Genomic DNA, 13,950 nt, shown 5'->3' with positions numbered 1-13,950 from the left:
ATGCAGGAGAGCTGGGTTCCATCTCTGGGTCAGGAAGATCCCCTGAAGGAAGAAATGGCAATACACTTCAGTATTCTTGCCTGGAAAACTCCATGGACAGAGGAGCCTGGAGGGCTACAGAAAGTCCATGGGCTCATAAAAGAGTTGAACACGACTTAGCAACTAAACAATGGCATGCTATGCTAAGTCACTTCAGTCGTGTCCGACTCTGTGCGACCCCATAGATGGCAGCCCACCAGGCTCCCCCATCCCTGGGATTCTCCAGGCAAGAACACTGGAGTGGGTTGCCATTTCCTTCTCCAATGCATGAAAGTGAAAAGTGAAAGTGAAGTCGCTCAGTCGTGTCTGACTCTTGCGACCCCATGGACTGCAGCCTAACAGGCTCCTCCGTCCATGGGATTTTCCAAGCAAGAGTACTGGAGTGGGGTGCCGTTGCCTTCTCCGAAACAATGGCATACATGTGTGATTTTTTTTTTTACTATAATCCATATCACATCACGTTGAAAAGTAGGGTGATTATGAATTATCTTTACGTGAATGAAAATGGGGCTTTTCCTTTGGCCTGGCTACTCTTACTCTTTCATACTCTCTGTGTCCTCCCCGCTGCCCCTCAGAAAACCCTCGGGGGCACAGAAACCCCAGGCTCCCCAGGCTCCCCAGGCTATTTCTCCTTCTGTGTGCCAAAACCCAGCCCGCTCGCTGTTGTGGACACATGGTCCAGTCCCAACATCAGAGATGTGCTCTCAGCCCACGAACTCCACACCTCAGAAGAAATCCTGCCCCCTCCCCACCCCCCAGCCCTGCCTGTGTCCTCTAGGGCAGTGCCTGTGTCTGGCCTTGGAGCCAAGAGGCAGCTTCTCAGAGAAAGCTGGACGTGGCGAGTAGGTGACGCTGCCCTCGGCAGGACTGCCAAGGCTTTCCTAAAGGCCACAGCAACCGAGTCTGCCCGCGAGAACATTTTGGTGAGCTCAGTTTGTTTGCTACCGAGAACCTCCTTGTCCTCACAGTCTATTTTTACCATGCCGTGACGCTGAACACTCTGCTGTCATTAAAGTGAATGATATATAGAACCAACTCTCCATGAGCTATCACTGTACGGGGAAAGGAACCCTGGATTCAGAATCAGAAATCAGGAGCTTGACCCCTGGTTTTGACCTTGGTGTGACCTTGAGGAAGCCATTTAACCCTGCTGAGTCTCAGTTGAAATAGCTGTGGAAAGTGGATTAGGAATCTCACTGCTTACCCAATTCAGGGAGTCATCAGCAGGGTAAAATAATGCAGATGAAAGCACTTTGTAAACTACAAATGACTTGGAAATGTAAGTAATCGGCATGGCATTTAATCATTTAATTCACAGAGATTTCTCCCTGTGCTCTAAACAGCATGCTAAATCCACATTTCTTTTATATAGCCTGTTAAAGATAGGAAACTGAGGCTCAGAAGCAGAGTGGTGACATGAGAAGACCTGGATTCCCTCCTCTCATTCATCTGCACCTCCCCTACACTGCACCCTTAAGGTACTCTAATCAACTATGATCTTTATTTTATTTTTTAATTTAAATATTAAAAAAAAATTTATTGGCATATACTTGCTTTACAGTGTTGTGTTAGTTTCTACTGTATAGCAAAGAGAATCAGCTATATATACATACACATATGTCCCCTTTTTGGGTTTCCTTTCCATTTAGGTCACCTGGAGAAGGGAATGGCAATCCACTCCAGTATTCTTGCCTGGAGAATCCCATGGACAGAGGAGCCTGGGCAGCTACAATCCATGGGGTCGAAAAATTGGACACAGTTGAGTGACTAACACTTAGGTCACCACAGATCACTGACTAGAGTTCTCTGTGCTGTACAGTAAGATGATTATCCCTAGCTCCTGTAAGGCAAAGATCTAGACACAATGACCTCCCCAGCATCTCATTCCATGACCCATGATTCCTCTAGAGGTGAGCAAAGTCACAGAGTATCTAGGGATGGAGTGGCAACTTATTAATGGCACCCAGATCTGATGACCAGGGACCCCATCATATCCTTGCTGCCCTGTCCTCTTGAACCCCAGCACCTGCTCATCTCCCAAGTGATAGCCCTGTGATATGACAAGATCCTGATTTATCAGCAAGAAATCACAGTACAGTTAGGGTGTCTCCCATGATAAGCACATTTTACTACAGATTCTCTGTTAAATAAAGTGTATAGCACCTTTTCATTGATCAAGAAAAACAGCCCACCATCTAGTGAGGCAGGCAGATTCCTTCTCTAGATGATCATTTACAGTCCATTCCAGGAGGTCTGCTCTATCACATATCCCTTTATATGGAGGCCATGAGGCTGTAGGAAAGCTATTATAACCAAACAACTTTAATCATTACCCGTGACAGAAGTTTTGTCCAAAGGCAAAACATTTTGTGCATTGCTGCTGCTGCTGCTAAGTCGCTTCAGTCGTGTCCAACTCTGTGCGACCCCATAGACGGCAGCCCACCAGGCTCCCCCATCCCTGGGATTCTCCAGGCAAGAACACTGGAGTGGGTTTGCCATTTCCTTCTCCAATTAGGCCCATGGAATTCCCATACCTGCAGCAGAGTCAGGCTGCTCCCATTCTATGAAATGAAGGCCCGTCCCAATGAAACCTGAGGTTTTTCAAAAAGTTACTGTTTCTCCAGGGTCCAACATTCCTATCTCTGTTCTCTCCAAGCCTCAGAGTAGCTCCTCCCTGAAGTCTGTCTCACTTTTTTTTTGCCCACAGAGTTACTGTTGTGGCAGAACTCAACAACGTCTACAACTTTAACCTCCAAAGGAAATGCCTAATGATGGAGGCTGACTTGATTCTCATTTCTTAAAAGGACCTTCTGGACATGCTGCTGACTGTTCAGAGGAGCTGACTTTCCTCCCCATCAGAAAGACCCTTCCATGGTTTGGATTGGGATAACACATTAGGATTCAGTTCCTGAATCCAGGATAAAGCTGTTTATCCCTGGAGTTAGATGTTCTGCTAACTTAGTCTTTGGAAGAAATAATGTAACATGTCTCTTGTCTGCTCCTGAACTACCTGTGAAAGACTTTCTTCTGTCATTATTTGCAATTTAATGACGAGTTCATGTGGTCCATGATAAAAATACATCCTCTTAGATAAAGAGGATAAATGCATTTCAACATATATGTCAACTCTGGTCATTTGATGGTGGCAATGAAGATCACAAAATTGAGGAGTATAAAACCTGATTCAAGCTTAGAGAGATGAGTGCCAGATCAATTAGTGAAGTCTGCCATCAGCATGGGAACAGGAGATTAGCAGCCCACAGGTTATTACATATTCGCTATCATACTCTTTCCAAGGCCTCCACTGAAATGCTGCCATGCATGAATTACAATGCTGTTCCTCTTCCCTACTTTAAGGGAATAAAGGCTATTGTGTCCTTGTGCATATTTTGTGTCATTCTTTCCACGTGGACCAGGTTTTCCAGAGGCAGCAGATAGGCCACTAATCTCTCTCCTCCTGCAATAAGGTCATCATGTTAGCAAACTTCCTCTGCTCTGACACAGTTGTGGTTTTAATGGAGAACTAATGTCTTCATCAGTATCTGTGCTATTTCACACTTCATTTCCTTCCCCAACTCTTGGATGGAAACCATCCGGTCCTGGTGATTTACTTTGTGGGAGTTTCTTTCAAGTTAGTTTCCTTCTCTGGGGATGCCACGCAAGCATTTTCAGGGCTCCAGCTGGGGAGCACCCAGCCTTGAAACATCAGTGTGTGATCAAGTCATTCAAGAAAGCCAAAGGCCTTGGCAGGGATCTGACAGCAAGGCCCTTAGCCCAGGCCTTCCAGTCTGAGGGTAACAGAAGCAGCTGCTAGTTTTTCTGCCTCTCAGTCAGCACAGTGTCTTGAGGTGGTCCAGATCACCAGAACCCAGAGAACTGTGAGCAGATGGAAAGAAAACACAAATGCTTTGAAATTGTGATCCAAGACTCAAGCTGTCTCCAGACCTCTCAATGAGGTTCACAAAATCTCTAAGCAACCTCAAGGCATTCCTGTCTCTTTTCTCTCTGAGCCTCAGAATAGCTCTTGCATGAAAGCCTGTCTCCTTTCTTTGCTGTGGCAGGACTCAGTAATGTCTACAGCTTCCTTTAACCTTCTCAAGGAAATGCCTAATAAAGAATGCGTGATTCTTGATTCTCATTTATTTTCTATGTCCCATAGTTGTAGCCATCATCCAACCCAGATTTCTCTAAAACAGTCCTAATATCAAGTAGTCCATTCTGTGGCCCTTGAAATACATCTACATTTAAAATGTAAAGATAGGAGATAATATCCTAATATCTAGCTTGAAGAACCATCCCTTAGCATAAGTACACAACAAATACTTTACTTTTGATTTAGTGCATTCTGGCTACAAGGCACAGCTGGGAGGAATGAATAGGGAGGGAGAACAAAGACGTGTCATGATTCCAAAAGATTTGTAAACAGCTGCTTTTATGGAACAGAAGCAGAAAATACCCCTCCACAGGTTGTGACACAGTCCTGGGGACTGGGCATGTGTGGCTGTGGAGGAGAGATTCCCCTGCTAATGTGAGGCCTGAGGCTTCACAGGGGGCAGGACTGTGTTTCTCCACTGGGAGGGAACAGAGGGGACGAAGGACCCAAAATGAAGCCGGCTAATGCAGAGCCAAGAGCCAGGGGCATAAAGAGGACTGCTATATTTAAAATAGATAATCAACAAGGACCTATTGTACAGCACAGGGAACTCTGTTAAATGTTATGTGACAGCCTGGATGGGAGGGGAGTTTGGGGGAGAATGCATACGTGTATATTGGAGAAGGAAATGGCAACCCACTCCAGTGTTCTTGCCTGGAGAATCCCAGGGACGGGGGAGCCTGGTGGGCTGCTGTCTATGGGGTCGCACAGAGTCGGACACGACTGAAGCTACTTAGCAGCAGCAGCAGCAGCAGCACACATGTATAGGTATGGCTGAGTCCCTTTGCTGTCCACCTGAAACTATCACATTGTAAATCAGCTATAAGCCAATATAAAATAAAAAGTTAGAAAAAGAGAACCTCTCTCTTCATGGAGGCTTAGGGCAGAAGCCCTCACAGTGTGGTCTCATTTTTGGCCACAAAGATAGTTTAAATGAGTACCACACTGGACCACTGAGGTATCTGCCAATAGCAGTAGAAAACACATGACTACCTTCCTCTCAGAACAAATTATAAATACAGGGCAGAGCTGAGGCCCTCCAGAAAAACCCTCTTTAAGGGGCACTGGTCTAAGCTGCATGACCGCTGATGTGGCTTTGCTGTTACTGTTCTGTTACTTTTTTTCTAATGAATATCTGATATTTATGCCTTGATAATTACAGGGCTACCCCTCACCATTCTACAGAAGGTAAGATTTAATCAAAACACCAGGTAGAATTCAAATACCATTACTAAAAAACAAATAAGAAAGAGACAGCCTCAGTCACTCTAATCTGGTTCTTTGCCAAATGAGGTAGTGAAGACAGGGGAGCTGGGCATGTCACTGTGGCACTCTGAATAGCTACTGCCATTTATGCCACCAAAAAGCACACAGGAGCAATTTTCATACCGCAACAAGTGTAAACTTTTAAGAACAGCCAGACTCATTCATTCGGATGCCCTCCAGCTATATTCAGTAAGAGCAGAATATTTCAGGAAAACAACAACTAGACATAAACTTTATCAGTAATGTCATAAAACACCTAGTTCGGAATAAATTTACTTGGCAGCAAAGATTCTCCTTTCCCAGAGACTCATGCATGCATGCTCAGTTGTGTCCAACTCTTTGTGACCCATGGACTGTAGCCTGCCAGGCTCCTTTTCCCATGGAATTTTCCAGGCAAGAATACTGGAGTGGGTTGCCATTTCCTACTACAGAGGATCTTCCCAACCCAAGAATCAAACCCCAGTCTCTTGCATCTCCTGCACTGGCAGGCGGGTTCTTTACCACTGCACCACATGGGAAGCTCTTGGAGACTAGAAATGTTCGAACTGCAGCTGTCAGAAGATTATCAAATAATTAGGAAGAAGTTCATCTCCCAACAGTGTAGGAGACACCATCCCCAGTTGGCTTGGTATCCTAAGTTCTTAGCAGAGTTCCACACTGAGTTCTGTGGAGTTTCACATGCAGGCAACTGCTGACATGAAATTCCCCAGAATAAGAAGCAGCACGTCTCTCAGTTAAAGAATAGGAGTAGCCTGTTCTGCCTACTACTTCTCCCGGCTGGAGAAGGGCGACTGGAGGAGTTTTGGGGTAACAATAACAACAGTCCTTGGCCCTGAGCCTGGAGCAGGAGATCTGTGGCATCCCAGGCCTCAGGCCTCGCCTTCTGGCTGGCAGGGTCTCCAAATGGCTTTTGAGCTCTCCTTGGCAGTCGTTACAGTTCACCTGCTGCAACCACAGGTGCCATTTTCTGCTCAACCTCATGGCCTCGGTTGCAACACCCCACTGTCCCCGATCCGTGTGCTGAAACCTGAAGGTCACCACTGACCTCAGCCAAGATTGCTTCCTGCTCCCACCCCTGCCAGTCTGTATCACATACTCCAAAGGTCATGGCCTGATGTCAGAGCCCCCTGTCTCGACATGGGCCTTGCTTCCCCAGACCTACAGCCCCTATAAAGTTTTCTCTCTTCCCTGTGCCGCCCCTCCTGCTGCAAGTGTGAAAGGGGCTGGTCCCCACCAGTGTTAGAAATCTGAATGTGACTCTCCAGCAGTGCCATCAGTTGCTGGGAAGATAATACAGGTCTAAACAAGGAATGTAATTTTTTAAAGAATTTTCTGTGCTTAAAACTATCCATGCATTCAAAACAAAACAACAACAGGGATTCCCTGGTAGTCCAGTGGTTAAGAATTTGCCTTACAATGTAAGGGACATTGGTTTGATCCCTGGCCTGGGAGGATCCCACATGCCACGGGGCAACTAAGCCTGTGCATCACAACTACTGAGCCCCTACTCTAGAGTCGATGAGCTGCAACTGCTGAACCTGTGTCCTACAACTACTGAAGCTCGCTAGCCCTGGAACCCGTGCTCCGCAACAAGAGAAGCCACTGCAACGAAAAACCTGCACACTGCAATGAACAGTAGCTACCACTTGCCGCAACTAGAGAAAGCTCATGCGCAGCAATGAAGACCCAGTGCAGCCAAAAATAAAGAAAAGAACTTCAGTGGGCCTCCAAATAAAAGTTAAAAACAACAACAACAACAAACAAACAAAACCAAAAACCAAACACGCCTTCACAGATTGAAACCAAGACTCTCAATTATTTTAAGTGCAAGTTCCCCTCTCACCCAGGGCCTTTAGAGGCAACAGCCTTAGGTCCACTCTTTTTATAAGACTTTTTACAACCCTGGAGCCAACCATCAGTTCAAGGTGTTTAATTACTCTGTCTCCTGGGAAGTCTGCCCTAACATAGGCTTGCTGCTGCTGCTGCTGCTGCTGAGTCGCTTCAGACGTGTCCGACTCTGTGCAACCCCAGAGATGGCAACCCACCAGGCTCCTCCGTCCCTGGGATTCTCCAGGCAAGAACACTGGAGTGGGTTGCCATTTCCTTCTCCAATGCAGGAAAGTGAAAAAGTGAAGTCGCTCAGTCGTGTCTGACTCCTAGCGACCCCATGGACTGTAGCCTACCAGGCTCCTCCGTCCATGGGATTTTCCAGGCAAGAGTACTGGAGTGGGGTGCCATTGCCTTCTCCAACACCCACAAATGCCCAGACTGGGCACCCACAAGAGTATGGCTGAATTTCCCAAGTGAACTACCTTTCGGAGGCTCAGCAAATAGAAACACAGCTACTCTTGGGCTCCCAGAAAGCTGCCAAGGACTTTTTCTTTGGCTAAGAACCTGCACCGAAGCCCACAAAAGACAGACATCGAGTGCTTCTTTTTCTTGAAATTCTGCTGTCTCAGAAAACCAAGAGCAGGAAACCATCAGGAAAAGGCTCTTAGCACCTGAAGCAACAGTACATCCCATATTTAGATCTATCCTCAGCTCAGCCCTCTGAGCAGTATGAGACAGAGAAAGTAGCCACAAAAGAAGGCTGGAGAAAATGGGGACATTTCATTTTTTAAAAAATATTTAGACCCAGTACTGGCATTTTTTCCATATTACAAGGAATTGGTTTCTGGCCTGTGGACAGCTGAGATTATACTCTTTAAAACTGGATTTTGTAACAAAGCTACTGATTCTAATTATAAAACAGATTTTAAAATTCAGTTTCATTATTTCACAGTTCACACCAGAAGATTTCAGATGGGAATGGATGATACATGAGAAAGGCCATGTGCTTATAATATGTATGATGTTACACATATGGGAATTATCTGAAATCAATGTCTTCTTAACCCAGCACTAATGTTTTACACACAGGTTGTTTCACTTTTCTTTCTTTCTTCCTTTCTTTCCCTTTCTTTCTTTCTCCTTCAGTTTATCGACCTTTACACTCAAGAAAGTCAACAATTCTCTTCCCTAAATGAAAAATTTTCATGAATTTTGGTGAAGATTTTCTTGCCCCCTACAAAGGTAGATATTATTTCAGCAGACCTGAATTTCTAAATAAACACTCTAAAATTAACCAGGCCAAGCAGTTGTCTTCATTTGAAGCAGGAGTGGACTTAACATGAATACTGTAAACTGAAATTAGTGGCCCTTGCCTGCCTTTCTAAGTTCTCAGGAAGATCAAACAAAGCCCAATGTACTACTCCTCAAGAATCATCTTATCTCATGACATCCAGGTGATGGCTGGGAGGAATATTAATCTTCACATGGATGCTTGGAAAAGCATCAGTCTCATCAGCTACTTTCTAGGAGACTGTCAAAGCTTTTTCTTTTTTCTCCAACCAGCAACCAAAACAATCTGTATTTTGAAAACTAAATGGCTCAAATTCTCAAAGTCAGATGAATTTGGGGGTACCAAGGAAAGCTAAGGCGTTCTCCTACTTGACTTGTGGCAGCAAGGATCAAAGGAAGCTTGGAATGGGTGCAATATCACAACCCTGGAATGGAGGTCAGGTATTTGGCCTTTCCCTGGCTTCCGATGATATTGAATACAACAGATAAATTAAGATCAAGGCACACTGCAGTTCTAAAAGCACCAGCCTGTCCCCAGGAGATCCCAAGGGAGAGTCGTCATCTACCACGGGCCAGGTCTTGTCCTCACTTGGAGGAATGCCTGTTAACATGGGGATGGATTACCTACAATAACGTGTAATCAAAAGCCCTACAACATGATCACAGAAGGAGGCAAACTCATCAAGTGCATTCACTTGAACTTGGCCAAGGAAGAGATCCCAATGCGGCACAGGACATAGCTGACAAGACTCACCCTGCTCCGACTCCTGATGAAGCATGCGTGTGTGGAGAGGTGGTTACCCGAAATAGCAAGAGAGCTCAAGTGCTTACGGGAAAATCTGACCCTTTAACTTAAGGCAAGCATGGCCTACCAGCAAATCTCAAAGACAGGAAATATTTCTGGGCTTAATAACTCAAGTCAATATTCATTTCAAGTTGGGGGATTTCCTTGATCCAACTATTGGTTTCCACGATTGATATATGCAGGCATCCTAGCTGGGAGCACTGCGTGACTTAACAGGTTCTTATTCAGCATAGACTTAAAGTTCCACAAGATCTAACCATACCATTAAGAAGGCAGAATTCTAAGTACCACCTTGGTTGGAAGAATTATAAGATACCAAGCTTCAGGGTTCATCAGGCTCAAGAGAGGCTGAAGGGAGTATGGAGAATCTGAGCCATCTTTCCGGAAGCCACCTTCATGGACAACATAGAATCACCTACATAGTGTCATTTTAGGGTTGTCAGGAATGCCTCCCTAACTCTAAGTTAGCCTACAGCCCACCACTGGAGGTCATCTAGGTCATGGTTTTATTTTTATTTCAAAGAAACTTTTCAATATATAAGGGCCTTTTTCTTTTAAAAGGTCACCAGCATTTTAAATAGGGAAGACTACATTAATATATATATGTAGATAAATACATAAGAATATGTTAAAATATATACTGTTTTTGTTGTTGTTTAGTCAATCAGTCGTATCTGTCTCTTTTGCAACCACATGGGCTGTAACCCACCAGGCTCCTCTGTCTATGGGATTTCCCAGGCAAGAATACTGGAGTGGATTGCCATTTTCTTCTCCATGAAAAATATATACGTGTACATATATATATATATATAATAGAGATAAATGTGTGCTGCTGCTAAGTCACTTGAGTCGTGTCCGACTCTGTGTGACCCCATAGATGGCAGCCCACCAGGCTCTCCCCTCCCTGGGATTCTCCAGGCAAGAACACTGGAGTGGGTTGCCATTTCCTTCTCCAATGCATGAAAGAGAAAAGTGAAAGTGAAGTCACTCAGTCGTGTCCGACTCTTTGCGACCCCATGGACTGCAGCCCACCAGGCTCCTCTGTCCATGGGATTTTCCAGGCAAGAATACTGGAGTGGGTGGCCATTGCCTTCTCCAGAGATATATGTGTATGTATGTGTAAATATATATTGAAAAGTGAGGTCTGGAACTACTATAGTGATTTTTATTCTGCGATGGAGAATGTAGAGCCACTCCAGGGTCACAATGTTAAGCTAACACAGCAAAAGCTTTAAATTTACAAGAGTCAACAAATTTCATCATTCTGTCTCCTATCACACACATCCCAAAGCAGTCAGTGTTTTTCAGAAAACCAGTCAGTAGATGGATAATTCATGCGGGGGCATAGGGAATGGGGAGTGCCATAAAATATAATGCAGGGCCCTGCCCCTGAAGCATTCACAACCAGAGGGTAGGCAGTCTGGAAACACAAAATTGTTCAGTCAGAAAAAAAAAAATTCTGTCATGCTTTTCTGCTATCAATAGGTAATATTCTTTCTGCAAGGGTCTGGAAACACAGCTCACAGAACAATTTCACAAAAAGAAAGCGCTTCCACCTCTAAGATAAGCAGGGAATGGGAAAAAAAAAAAAAAGCAGAGAATTACTTGGGTCATGGTCTCTTGCTTCAACTCTATGACCTTGTTCTAGGCTCCAAGGAATGCTTGGGTATGGAGATTTAGTGAGACCCAAGGCTTAGTGACAGCAGCCCACTCTTCCCTATGTGTGTCCCATCGAGATTTATAAGCCCCATGTAAAAATTCACCTATAAAGCAGTTCATCTTTCCAGGCAAGGTAAATGTGCAGAGTTTATCCCAGGTCTGCAAAGACCTCCTCTCCTGATGGCTATGAGCTATAAGATCTTGCCTGCCTTCTCATTCTCATCCATAACTTCCTTCTCAGAATTGGTACAGACTTACTCTTGGTACCTATATAACACAGTGATGATTTATATACTTTAATATGACATTGGCCATGGCTTAGTATATGCTCATCTTCTCTTCCCTATAAATATATAAACTTCTTAAGATCAGGAACCATGTTTATGCTCTACAGACTCTATGAGGACTAACCAAACAATCAACCATCACTAGACAAAAGCATATTAAGTTAATCGGTGGATTTATTGCAGTTCTCAACAAACATTCAAATAAATCAATTACCTAAATCAAAATTATACATTGGGCTTCCCTGGTGGTCTAGTGGTTAAGGATCCACCTGCCAATGCAGGGGAAATGAGTTCAATCCCTGGTCTAGGAAGACCCCACATTCTGTTGGACAAGTAAGCCCATGGCCACAGCTACTGAAGCCCACATGCCCAGACTGTGTTCCATAACAAGAGAAATCAGTGCAGTGAGAAACCCATGCACCACACCTAGAGAGTAGTCCCAACTCGCAGCAACTAGAGAAAGCCCAAGTGCAGTAATGAAGACTGAGTGCCGCCAAAAATAAATTAATTAATAATAATTATACAGCCATGCACCTGTGTAAGTCACACCTAGGCTTGAAATGTTGAACCAAAGAAAATTCAAAGAAAATTAACTAAAGACCTTAGAGTAAAAGGTCAACTAATAAACAGAAAAGAAATGATGGAGATAAAAATATCCTTACCAATAGACCTTGAAGTCATCATTCCACTTTAACAACAAGTGAAAACCTGAAAAAAAACTGAAAAATCAACAGATTTGCTTAGATATGTCAGAGAAATGAGGCCACAAGGAAAATCACTCTCCCAATCAAAGAGGGGGTGGTGGCGATACTGAGAATCACAACTTAAGTACAGCAGAAACCCATGAGTACAAACCTCTACAGGAACTGGTGCCAGGGTAGGAAAACCTAACCTGTTAACTGACCAACTGCTGGAGACAACTCTGGAGAGCCAGTTATAGGTGGTATCCCACACTTTTGTGAGTTTTACCTCCAGGAGCTCTTTTTTAGTGACTATCATAGAAAAATTCCCTCATACTTCCAGCATGGAAAGGGAACCATTCTGAAATACACCAGAGCATTCTCTTCCCAACAAGGCCTTCCCTAAGAAGTAACTATTTGCCAGAGCAAATAGTTATCTGGATGAAGGAAATTACCCAAATTCAGCACCCCTCTATCCATCCTGTCCCACTCAAGGGAAAAGGAGGAGAAAACTGAGAATCACTGGTGAAGTTTACAGTCCAGGACACAGGCTCATCTGTGCCCCAATTAGAGAACTAATTCTTTCTCTCCCTTCCACACCTACCACCACACCACTAAAAGCCTATTTACTACAGTTCCTTTCACATAGTACAACATGTCCAGATTCCAACCAAAAATTACAAGGCAGGTGCTATACTCAGTTGCTTCAGTTGTGTCTGACTCTTTGTGACCTGATGGACTAGACAGTATTTGCCAGGCTCCTCAGTCCATGAAGAAGGCAACGGCACCCCCTCCAGCACTCTTGCCTGGAAAATCCCATGGACGGAGGAGCCTGGTGGGCTGCAGTCCATGGGGTCGAGAAGGGTCAGACACGACTGAGTGACTTCACTTTCACTTTTCACTTTCATGCATTGGAGAAGGAAATGGCAACCCACTCCAGTGTTCTTGCCTGGAGAATCCCAGGGACGGGGGAAGCCTGGTGGGCTGCTGTCTCTGGGGTCGAACAGAGTCGGACATGACTGACTCGACTTAGCAGTAGCAGTCAATCCATGGGATTCTCCAGGAGAGAAGACTGGAGTGGGCTGCCAGACCCTCCTCTAGAGGATCTTTCTGATGAAGGGATTGAACTCGAATCTCCTGTGTCTCCTGCACTGCAGGTGGATTCTTTACCAAAGTCACCATGGAAGCACCTATGGCAAACTAAAAGGCAAAAAACTACAGTCTGAAGAGACTGAACAGCAGCACAATGAGAGTCAGATGCTGGATTCAGGGATGTTGGAATTATCAGGCTAGGAATTTAAAACAACTGTGATTATTGTGCTAAGGGCTCTAATGGAAAAAGGAGACAATGCAATAATAAATGAATAATGTAAGCAGAGAGATGAAAAGTCTAAGATAGAGTCAAAAGAAATGCTACAGATTAAAAATACTGTAACAAAATGGAAAATAGTTATTCAGTTCAGTATAGTTGCTCAGCCGTGTCCAGCTCTTTGTGATCCCATGGACTGCAGCACCCTAGGCTTCCCTGTCCATCACCAGCTCCTGAAGCTTGCTCAAACTCAAGTCCATTGAGTTGGTGATGCCATCCAACCATCTCATCCTCTGTCAACTCCTTCTCCTCCTGCCTTCAATCTTTCCCAGCATCAGGGTCTTTTCCAATCAGTCAGTTCTTCACATCAGGTGGCCAAACTATTAGAGTTTCAGCATCAGCATCAATCCTTCCAATGAATATTCAGGACTGATTTCTTTTAGGGTTGATTGGTTTGATCTCCTTGCAGTACAAGGGACTCTCAAGAGTCTTCTCCAACACCACAGTTCAAAAGCATCAATACTTCGGCACTCAACTTTCTCTACAGTCCAACTCTCACATCCATACATGACTACTGGAAAAACCATAGCCTTGACTAGACAGACCTTTGTTGGCAAAATAACATCTCTGCT

The 13,950-nt window shown here is 44.6% G+C and overlaps 1 protein-coding gene and 1 long non-coding RNA gene across 4 annotated transcripts in view; one reads left to right on the top strand and one right to left on the bottom strand.

The window, feature by feature from the left end:
* TBX15 (T-box 15) overlaps positions 1–13,950 on the bottom strand; it is a 125,795-nt gene that overhangs the window by 68,056 nt on the left and 43,789 nt on the right. The gene's annotated exons all lie outside the window — the stretch shown is intronic.
* Positions 441–3,424, top strand: LOC113888623. Its single transcript, XR_003510022.1, has 3 exons — positions 441–1,318; positions 1,412–1,517; positions 2,747–3,424. It is a non-coding gene; the product is annotated as an uncharacterized LOC113888623 (long non-coding RNA).

The sequence above is a fragment of the Bos indicus x Bos taurus genome, chromosome 3 (genome assembly GCF_003369695.1).
Source record: "Bos indicus x Bos taurus breed Angus x Brahman F1 hybrid chromosome 3, Bos_hybrid_MaternalHap_v2.0, whole genome shotgun sequence".
NCBI lineage: Eukaryota > Metazoa > Chordata > Mammalia > Artiodactyla > Bovidae > Bos > Bos indicus x Bos taurus.
Note: the sequence above shows the minus strand (reverse complement) of the source record. Positions and strands in the feature narration are given on the sequence as shown.